Here is a 10725-nt window from a genome sequence, read left to right on the forward strand (position 1 = left end):
ATGTGATACAACACATATTGCACTATGAGTGTAGAATTATTCACTCAATCTACTTCCCAAAACAATGTTTTCCCTCCATTAACAATCACTTTCTCTTCTGATTACTGAAAAAGTGGTTAGCTCTCATCAAACTCTATCATAAGTGTGATTTATTTGTGGGACGACTTGCATGCGTATGTACTTTGGAAATCCTTTTCTACTGAATACCATATGTATTCTCCAACTTCCATAATCATTTTCATAGAAGATTTTGCTAATAGATTGTTTATCTAGACATATTTGCTATATGTTCACCACGTGATTTTTTTCACCAGTTTTCCGACAAAACATTCTTTCCTACTATAACCCCACACTTTAAGCAAGTGTGCGCAAAGGAATGCTACTCAAGCATGTATTAGTTAGCATTGCTATATCTTATATGAATATAATGCTACCTTTTTGTCCTCCAAGTTTATTCTAGACTTGTTTGTGTACCGTTTCATTTAGCCTTACATAAACTTTAAACTGAGTTGGAACTTCGGCATCCCTAATTATTTATAACAAATGAGCACTCTTACAACGTGAAAATCTTAGTGAATGGCTTTTCTGGATAATATCTCCAAGATAATATATTTCACTTTAACCAGTCCATGTTGAAATCAACCGTGAATCAAACATGTATTATGTGCATGTTTAATAACTATGACTAGCCATCAATATAGATTTCAAATAGCAAAGAATGATAATGCATCTCTTTGACTCGCCCTTTATAAGTGAGAAAATAAGGGCAATTGTATCACTATTTTTTGTCACCCTTTCCGCCTAAGTTTTCAACATTGGCTCGCACAACTTACCACCAAAATTTTCTGTTGCATAATTAGAAAATGTCATTTAAATTGTGCATATGTATTTCCAATATCAATCTCAACAAGATTCTATACTTTCTATATGACGCATTTCATTAATAATATACATGACCCAGTTGGTAGTTGGTGATGATAATCTACATGTCATCCATAATTTTAATCATCCAATATGTATCTAATGCATGCCAGGTAGGTTATGGCATTTAGAAAAGCGTGTAGTCTCTCGAAACTAGCTCCCCCTCCTCACCTCCTCCAAACAAACAAAGGAATACATTAGGGCGAAATATTTTTTGAGGCAAATCTGGGTGAAACCTAACGTATTTTAAGTGATATACCTAAAAATAGGGTGATCTTTTAAGTTTTTGTAAAAATCTTCTATTGTGTATTTTTGAATGCATTGCAAACGAGGAGCACTTTGACAATAAATAAGAAAAATGTTGTTTTAGAATAATGGGAAAATCCATTTGACATGAAACCAAAACATAGTACATATCAATTCTTTCCAAAGGCCAGTTAGATAAATATAAAGAGTATTGATCCTTATATATAACTAAAACCAAAGACTTACATCAAGAAACACAAGAGGACCTCATCGTTCCAATCGCACGCAGACGAGATGGCCAACTAGCTAAACAACGAGGAGAGCTTCATACAAGATTGTAAGCCTTGATCATTCAAAAGACGTTGCCTCTACTCCCGATGACCAATTGATCTCATGAGGGGGTCTGGCTTAATAGGGATGATACATTACTCATGTAAATAAGAAATTGTATCTTTTGGGGGAACCCATTCGAATAGAACTCGAAAGAGAATCATTCTCAACTTGGAACAATTTTAGGACGGGTGACTGACTGGGCAGTGTTGGAAATATGCCCTAGAGGCAATGATAAAATAGTTATTATTATATTTCCTGTTTCAAGATAATCGTTTATTATCCATGCTATAATTGTATTGAATGAAAACATAGATACATGTGTGGATACATAGACAAAACAATGTCCCTAGCAAGCCTCTAGTTGGCTAGCGAGTTAATCAAGCATGGTCAAGGTTTTTTGACCATATGCAAGTGTTGTCACTTGATAACTGGATCACATCATTAGGAGAATCATGTGATGGACTAGACCCAAACTATAAACGTAGCATGTGATCGTGTAATTTTGTTGCTATTGTTTTCTGCGTGTTAAGTATTTATTCCTATGACCATGAGATCATATAACTCATTGACACCGGAGGAATACCTTGTGTGTATCAAACGTCGCAACGTAACTCGGTGACTATAAAGGTGCTCTACAGGTTTCTCCGAAGGTGTCCGTTGAGTTAGTATGGATCAAGACTGGGATTTGTCACTCCGTGTGACGGAGAGGTATCTCGGGGGCCACTCGTTAATACAACATCACAATCAAGCCTTGCAAGCCATGTGACTAAGTGTAAGTCACGGGATCTTGTATTACAGAACGAGTAAAGAGACTTGCCAGTAACGAGATTGAAATAGGTATACGGATACCGACGATCGAATATCAGGCAAGTAACATACCGAAGGACAAAGGGAATGACATACGGAATTATATGAATCCTTGGCACAGAGGTTCAACCGATAAGATCTTCGGAGAATATATAGAATCCAATATGGGCATCCAGGTCCCGCTATTGGATATTGACCGAGGAGTGTCTCGGGTCATGTCTACATAGTTCTCGAACCTGCAGGGTCTGCACACTTAAGGTCCGATGATGCTTTATTATAGTTGAGTTATATGTGTGGCTACCGAATGTTGTTTGGAATCCCGGATGAGATCACGGACCTCACGAGGGTTTCCGGAATGGCCCAGAAATGAAGATTGATATATATGATAGTTTCATTTGGTCACCAGAAAGTTTCAGGAATTTCCGGTAGTGTACCCGGAGTGACGAATGGGTTCCGGGTATTCACCGGGAGGGGCCCACCCACCCGGGAGTGAACCTAGTGACCCTAGGGTGGTGCACCAGCCCTTAATGGGCTGGTGAGGCTAGACCAATAGGGCCATGGCGCCACAAGGGAAAAATACCAAAGGAAAGAAAAAAAGGAAAGCGGGAGGTGGGAAGGAAGGAGTGGACTCCTTCCCCCAAACCGAGTTGGGGTGGGAGTCCACCTCCTCCCTTCGGCCGGCGCACCTTGGGGCTCCTTGAGCCCCAAGGCTAGCCCCTCCCCTCCTCCTATATATACTGGTGGTTTTAGGGCTTTTGAGACACAACTTTGCCACGTGCAACTCAAACCTATACCACGTAGTTTTACCTCTAGATCGGATTTTTGCGGAGCTCGGGCGGAGCCTTGCATGAGTAGATCATCACCACCACCGGAGCGCCGTCACGCTGCCGGAGAACACATCTACTTCTCCGTCTCTCTTGCTGGAGTAAGAAGGCCGAGATCGTCATCGAGTTGTACGTGTAATGAACGCGGAGGTGTCGTCCGTTCGGCGCTAGATCGGAATGGATCGTGGGACGGATCGTGGGACGACGGTGATTCGAATCACGAAGTTGTACCACTACATCAACCGTGTTTCTTAACGCTTCCCGCTTAGCGATCTACAAGGGTACGTAGATCTGATCTCCTCTCGTAGATGGACATCACCATGATAGGTCTTCGTGTGCATAGGAAATTTTTTGTTTCCCATGCAACGTTCCCCAATAGGCAGTTGGTCTCAAGTGCTCATGAGTGAGAACAAAGTGCACAGGTAAAACTAGTGTTGATTTGTGGTGCTAGTCTAGATCCTGTCAGAAGTAATGGCCAGTAGCCAGCGGGTGTGTCTGGGGAGTTAAAAGTTGGTATCACAGCCGACCTTCACGGTTATATAGATGTTTGTGGGTCAGGTGTGCGGTCATGTTGTGCATGAAGTTTGTTGCTCGTCATGGTACACAACATAGCACATGTGCCGGACTAGACGCATAGATGTGTGCCAAGAGGGAATGTTCATGTGGCCTGAAGAGGATGTAAGTTCCCTTGAAGGGGTGTGTACCTATGTCATAGCATGATTTAATATGGATGATAGACTACTCATATCAATAAGAAATTCGTTCTTTTTTTCGTAGCCCATTCAGGAAGAACTCCAAAGTTAAGTGTGCTCAGATTGGAGCAATATCAGGAAGGGTGGCCCACTAGGAAGTTGGCCCAAGGTGTGCACGAGTGAGGACAAACTGTGTAGGGAAGACTAATGTTGATTTGTTGGGCTAGTCTACATCCCACTAGGAGTAACAACCAGTAACCCGCGGGTGTGTCTGGGCCATTAGAAGATGTCTAGCTAGCCGTGAGCTTCTTCCACCAAGTGTTACACCTCATTCTAGCTTGAAAAACCTTGGCTATCTGTATTATAAAATCTTTAGTTTATCAAGTGATCTTTTAGGCAGGAATGGGGCTAGTGTTTTCATGCCATCATGCGTCATACACATAGTATACATCGGCTTGTGGAGGTAGTTTGTTAGATACCATTAGAAGATTCCAGTTTCACTTTTGCCCGATCCTTCAATGATATCCTCTAATACCTGAGAGTTTTCATTATGTTCCACCACACCTATTTGATACTAGACTAGTTGGCATTGTTAGAAATAATGACATTTCTAGTGTTTTATAAACTCCACATAGTCATCGCATAAACAATACTAATGACAGGGCTCTTCCTATTAGAGATCCAAATTCTGGTAGTGGATTCAATATCGTTCCCTAATGGAACCCAAAATTCTCACTAAAAACAAGCCAAATAACTCTAGAAGCCACACACACAAACATCAGGTGTTGAATGGATTCTTCCTCGTTGTAAAACACACAATCAAGTGGTTTCATAACATGGGTAAGAGCATATTTCTCCATGTGCGGAATTGGTAATTGATGACAATCCCTATGGACTAATGGTTTCCTTGAGTTATATTCGAAGGATTTGTCCATATGCACTTCTTGAAGTCCATTTGTTGGTTTCAAGGAGTTTATATGGTGACCAAGGTGATATTCAAGGTTTTATTGAAAGATTAGTCATGTGAGAGTTGAGCTTATTGCAAGCATGTCTTGAAGAATAAGATTGTGTGAGCATTCATGGTTACCTTCAAGACATCATCTTTATGAAGAGAGAAGATAAGATACAAGGTTGATCAAGACTAAGTCAAAGAGTGAATTGATGACTGATACGTCTCCAACGTATCTATAATTTTTGATGGTTTCATGTTGTTATCTTGTCAAACTTTGGATGTTTCATATGCCTTTTATATCTTTTTTGGGACTAACCTATTAATTCAGTGCCAAGTGCCAGTTCCTGTTCTTTCCGTGTTTTTGACCCTTTTTCAGGCGGACTCCAAACGGAATAATTCTTTTGCGATGATTTTTTATGGAAGATATCAAAAATACCGGAAGAAAAAGATACTGGAGAGGGTTCCCGAGGAAGCCACAAGCCCTGTCGGTGCCCCCCCAGGCCGCACCAACCAAGCTTGTGGGCTCCTCAGGGGCCCACTTGATGCAACTCCACCGCGATCTGGTCCTATAAATGGACAAACCTCCAGAAAGAAACCTAGATCGGGAGTTCCGCCGCCGCAAGCCTCTATAGCCACCAAAAACCAATCTAGAGCCCGTTCCGGCACCCTGCCGGAGGGGGAATCCATCTCCGGTGGCCATCTTCATCATCCCGATGATATCCATGATGAGGAGGGAGTAGTTCTCCCTCGGGGCTGAGGGTATGTACGAGTAGCTATGTGTTTGATCTCTCTCTCTCTCGTGTTCTTGAGATGTCATGATCTCGATGTACCGCGAGCTTTGCTACTATAGTTGGATCTTATGATGTTCTTCCCCTCTCCCTTCTTGTAATGAATTGAGTTTCCCCTTTGAAGTTATCTTATCGGATTGAGTCTTTGAGAACACTTGATGTATGTCTTGCACGTGTCTATCTGCGGTGATCAACTTGCGGGTTTGTGACATTTGGAACCTATGCATATGGGTTGGCACATGTTTGATTCATGTGAGTACTCGATGTATGTTTTGGTGATCAACTTGCGGGTTCGTGACATTGGGAACCTATGCATAGGGGTTGGCACACGTTTTGACTCTCCGGTAGAAACTTTGGGGCACTCTTTAAAGTTCTATGTGTTGGTTGAATAGATGATTCTGAGATTATGTGATGCATATCGTATAATCATGCCCACGGATACTTGAGGTGACAATGGAGTATCTAGGTGACATTAGGGTCTTGGTTGATATGTATCTTAAGGTGTTATTCTAGTACGAACTCTATGATGGATCGAACGGAAAGAATAGCTTCGTGTTATTTTACTACGGACTCTTGAATAGATTGATCAGAAAGAATAACTTTGTGGTGGTTTCGTACCCGACAATAATCTCTTCGTTTGTTCTCCGCTATTAGTGACTTTGGAGTGACTCTTTGTTGCATGTTGAGTGCTAGTTATATGATCCAATTATGTTATCTTTGTTGAGAGAACTTCACTAGTGAAAGTATGAACCCTAGGCCTTGTGTCCACGCATTGCAATACCGTTCGTGTTCACTTTTGTTACTAGTTACCTTGCTGTTTTTCTAATTTCAGATTACAAAAACCTATATATACCATCCATATTGCACTTGTATCACCATCTCTTCGCTGAACTAGTGCACCTATACAACTTACCATTGTATTGGGTGTGTTGGGGACACAAGAGACTCCTTGTTATTTGGTTGCAGGGTTGCTTGAGAGAGACCATCTTCATCCTACGCCTCCCGCGGATTGATAAACCTTAGGTCACCCACTTGAGGGAAAACTGCTACTGTCCTACAAACCTCTGCACTTGGGGGCCCAACAACGTCTACAAGGAGAAGGTTGCGTAGTAGACATCAATGACGAGTTGATGGATATACTTCTCGCCCCTCGTTGGTTACCCCAAGTGGAAGGTGGAGATGTAGTCAACAACAGATTTCCCTTACACGGGGACTGTAAGGTTTATCAAACCAGGAGGACTCTGAGGATTAACAAGTAGGTGTCCGCTGCTCTCACGCTAGCAGAAGACGTGGACCAGCACACATAACAAATAACTTTGCTCCCAACGATTTCAGAGAGGTTGTCAATCTCTGCGTCCTTGTAGTTTGCAAAGGATCAAAACACAAGCGGGAATAGTGATAGTGATTGCAACGGAAAAGTAAATAAAAATAGTAAATGGTGGAGGTGTAAACAATGGTGGTAGTATGGACAAGAGTCACATGATGTTCACTAGTGATGTGTCTCTCCCGAAAGACGATAAACAACTATGTTGGGTAAACAAATTACAGCTGGGCAATTGTCAGAATTATAAACGCACCGCAATGCTAACCATGCTACTAGAAAGTTATAGGCTCAAAAGTAATGGGCAGTATGCCAAGACAAGTAGATCGTTTATCCATCAGCATCTACTCAGTAATCATCCACCTTGAGATATCTATCCAGAAAATCTCGCTGGTATTAAGTTGTGAGCGCCACCGAAAGTGTAAACTCAAAGCAACGGACAACTGCATTAAAGAACTTTGCGTAAGGTAAGCAATCCTTGCAACCATGGTCACAAGCACCGTTGTTTTCTCCCTGGTGGCAACAACACATCCACTAGTCTCATGTTTCTGTCACTCAACATAGACATCAGGGGGCATGAACCCACAATCATGCATAACGCCACCTCTTGGAGTTACAATCTACTACTCGGTGAAATCAATAAAAGCAACGGAGAACATGCATGAATTACTCAAGAACATAATATAAAAGGAGAACCAAATATATAACTCATCACAATCTGAACATAATATCATAATCCATCGGATCTCGGCAAACTCACCATAGCAACAGTAGGTAAATTACATAGATGCCTTGATCATGTAGGGAAGCTCACAAGGGCTAAGCATAGAAGCACAAGATTGGAGAGAAGGCATCCCATAGCTACTGGTCATGGACTCATGGTCCATGGAGGAATACTCACGGCACGTCCGGGAAGCGTCCATGGTGGTGGAGAAGCTCATGGATGTCAATCCTCCCTCCGGCAGGGTGCCGGGAAGAGGTCTTCTGGCGCTCCCGATCTTGGAAGCGCTGCAGCGGCGGAACGGTGGAGAAATTCGCGATTCTGGATATTATGTTAGGGTTTTCTATCGGAGAGGTAAATATAGGCCGAAGGAGAGCACCAGAGGGGGTGGGCCCCACCCAGGCGGCGTGGTGGCGCGGCCAGGAGGTGGCCCGTGTAGGGTGGTCGCCTCGGCGAGCCCTAGCTCCCCTCTGGCCCACTTGATGCTTCGTGAAGCTTTCGTCACGCTGATTTTCATATATTTATCCGGAATTTTTGGGACTCTAGAAATTGGGGTAAAAAGTCCCAGCAAAAAAGACATCACGAGACAGAAACTGGCACTGGGTGCACTGAGTTAGTAGGTTAGTCCAATTATGTGTAAAAAGGTATAAAATTGTAGCAAAACATATAACAATGTCACCCAAAAGAGCATGGAACAAACATAAATTATAGATACGTTTGGGACGTATCATAAATCAAGTTGATCAACACACAAAGCATACAAGATGTACAGAGAGGGATCAAGCGATTCCATGGTATCGTAAGCATTGTACATTATGCTTTGTGTACTAACCCACGGTCTACGTGAGGGTTCTATGTTGGGTTTGGTATGTTTCCATGGGCTTGTGCCAAGAGGAAGATCTCATATAGCCCATGGAGGATGATATCAAGTGGTGATTATCATCAAGATTGTGGTGTGCAAGTTTAAGTGGATGATCGTAAAGAGATCATGTTTGAGTCTTGTCATCCATTTTGGTGACAATGGACATGTGAATATGTGCTGAAGAGTGGCTCACCCATAGTGGAGTATGGGGGAGCAATCAACTAGTCTTCATCGAGCCAATGCAATCAAGAAATGTGTTCCATCTTGAGGAAGTCAAGATCTTCGTCATCTAGCTCAAGTGGACCATGTGGAAGGTATAGGTCTGCTCTTAATAGGTTTTCTATTATACTAGTCTTGTGGTGGTAGTTGGGAGACTCCGTTATAGGATCGATTGGCACACTATTAAGGGGGTCTCTCAAGTGAGTAGCTTCAGCGTATCGTTCGTTCAGAGCTCAAACCATTTGCATCCTTGCATCATCTTTCTTGGTTCGTGTTTGGTGTTTCTATTTTTGAGTTTTAGAGCTTGTATTAATTTTCATAACAAGCTCGAGTTCATCAAAAACGGAGTCCATATGCGTCTTCTATGATGTTTTCGATGTTGGCGTTTTTGCCGATTCTTTATTTATAGAGGTTTCACATATCTATATCATTAAAAAATTATACTATCGTTGTTGGATAGCTCTTGTCATCTTGAATCCAACAAGCTTGAGTTTGCTCAATTCAGAGCTCATTTGCACAAGTTATTGCAGTTTTGATGTTCATGCATTCATCTGTTGCTTTTGTTCTGGTCCGGAAGGAACCAAGCCGTAGTACAACGCAAGGAAGCGGTACTACCTCTTATATGTTGTAGTACGCTATGGGAAGCGGTAGTACCGCTTAAGGGCGGTTGTGCCCTTGCCCGGTGTCACGTGATGTACCGTTGTGTTTGGGATCTCGACACTTTTCGTGTCGGACTAGGCGGTTTCTCGCTGGTAGTTCACGCGGTAGTAGCGCTCGCCAGCAGTAGTACTGCTTGTTACTACCGCGCCACTTATGCCCATCTTTCCGTGCGTGCAATTCTTAGCAGATCCTGAGTGATACTACATATTATTTCCGATAGTACCGCTCCTGGCAGTGGTAGTATCGCTCCGGCAAAACTACTTCTTCCCCTGCCTCCTCTCTTAGTCTATGAGATGCTACACTACAACCCCAATGGTAGTACCGCTGGGGCGGGTGGTAGTGCCACTCCGACGGCACTACGATCTCGTAGCCTCGTGCCATTGCATTGTGTGGCTGGCTCTGCCGCCTAAGGTGTAGTATCGCTCTCATGAGTGGTGGTACCGCTTGTCTGTGTGTTGAGGGGTAATGGTTTAATTTTTTTCCTCCTATAGAAAGGGTTCTTCTTCCCCATTGAAACTTATTCTTTGAGCTTGTTGTTGCCCTCCATTTTTGATCTTCGTCGAGCTTGCTATCTTTCAATCCCTCCAATGATTCTTGCTAGTTCTTGAGCAAAAAAGAGAGAGGATATCTAGATGCACATCTCCACCAATCACTTTCTCCTCTATGTGAGGGGAACCCCTTGGATCTAAGATCATGGAGTTCTTTGTGAACTCCTTGTTCTTCCTCTCATATACCTCAATAGCTTTTGTTGTTGTGGTGGTATTTGAGTGTGATGGACTTGGCTACTATGTATGTTCTTGCCATTGCATTAGTTGAATCAGTTTGAATTCTCCCCGGTGATACGTGCAAGTGAAAAGTTGAGAAGCTCATTACTCTTGGGTACTTGGTAACCTAGGGCTTGTACCTCTTGGGTGCTTTGGCGCCCTAGACGGTTGGTGGTGCCTCGGAGCTCAATCATTGTGGTGTAAAGCTTCACGCAAGCGTCGGGGTATCCAATTAGGTTGTAGAGATTGCCCCGATCAATTTGTACAGGTTCCGGTGACTGCCCCCAGGGGTTGCCAAAGTGTACGGGCTTGGTGACCGCCCTCAAGGGACCCTTAGTGAAATCATGACTTCTTGCATTATGCAAAGCGTGAGGAGATTACGATGGCCCTAGTGGCTTCTTGGGGAGCATTGTGCCTCCATACTGCTCCAAACAGAGATTAGCATCCGCAAGGGTGTGAACTTCACGATACATCGTCGTCTCCGCATGCCTCGGTTATATCTTACCCGAGTTCTTTACTTACACACTTTACTTTGTGATAGTCATATTGTTGTTATATATCATGACACCACTTAGTTGTTTGTCTTGCTTAGAATAAGTTATTTGTGCACATAGG

Source organism: Hordeum vulgare, chromosome 2H (assembly GCF_904849725.1).
Source record: "Hordeum vulgare subsp. vulgare chromosome 2H, MorexV3_pseudomolecules_assembly, whole genome shotgun sequence".
Taxonomy (NCBI): domain Eukaryota; kingdom Viridiplantae; phylum Streptophyta; class Magnoliopsida; order Poales; family Poaceae; genus Hordeum; species Hordeum vulgare.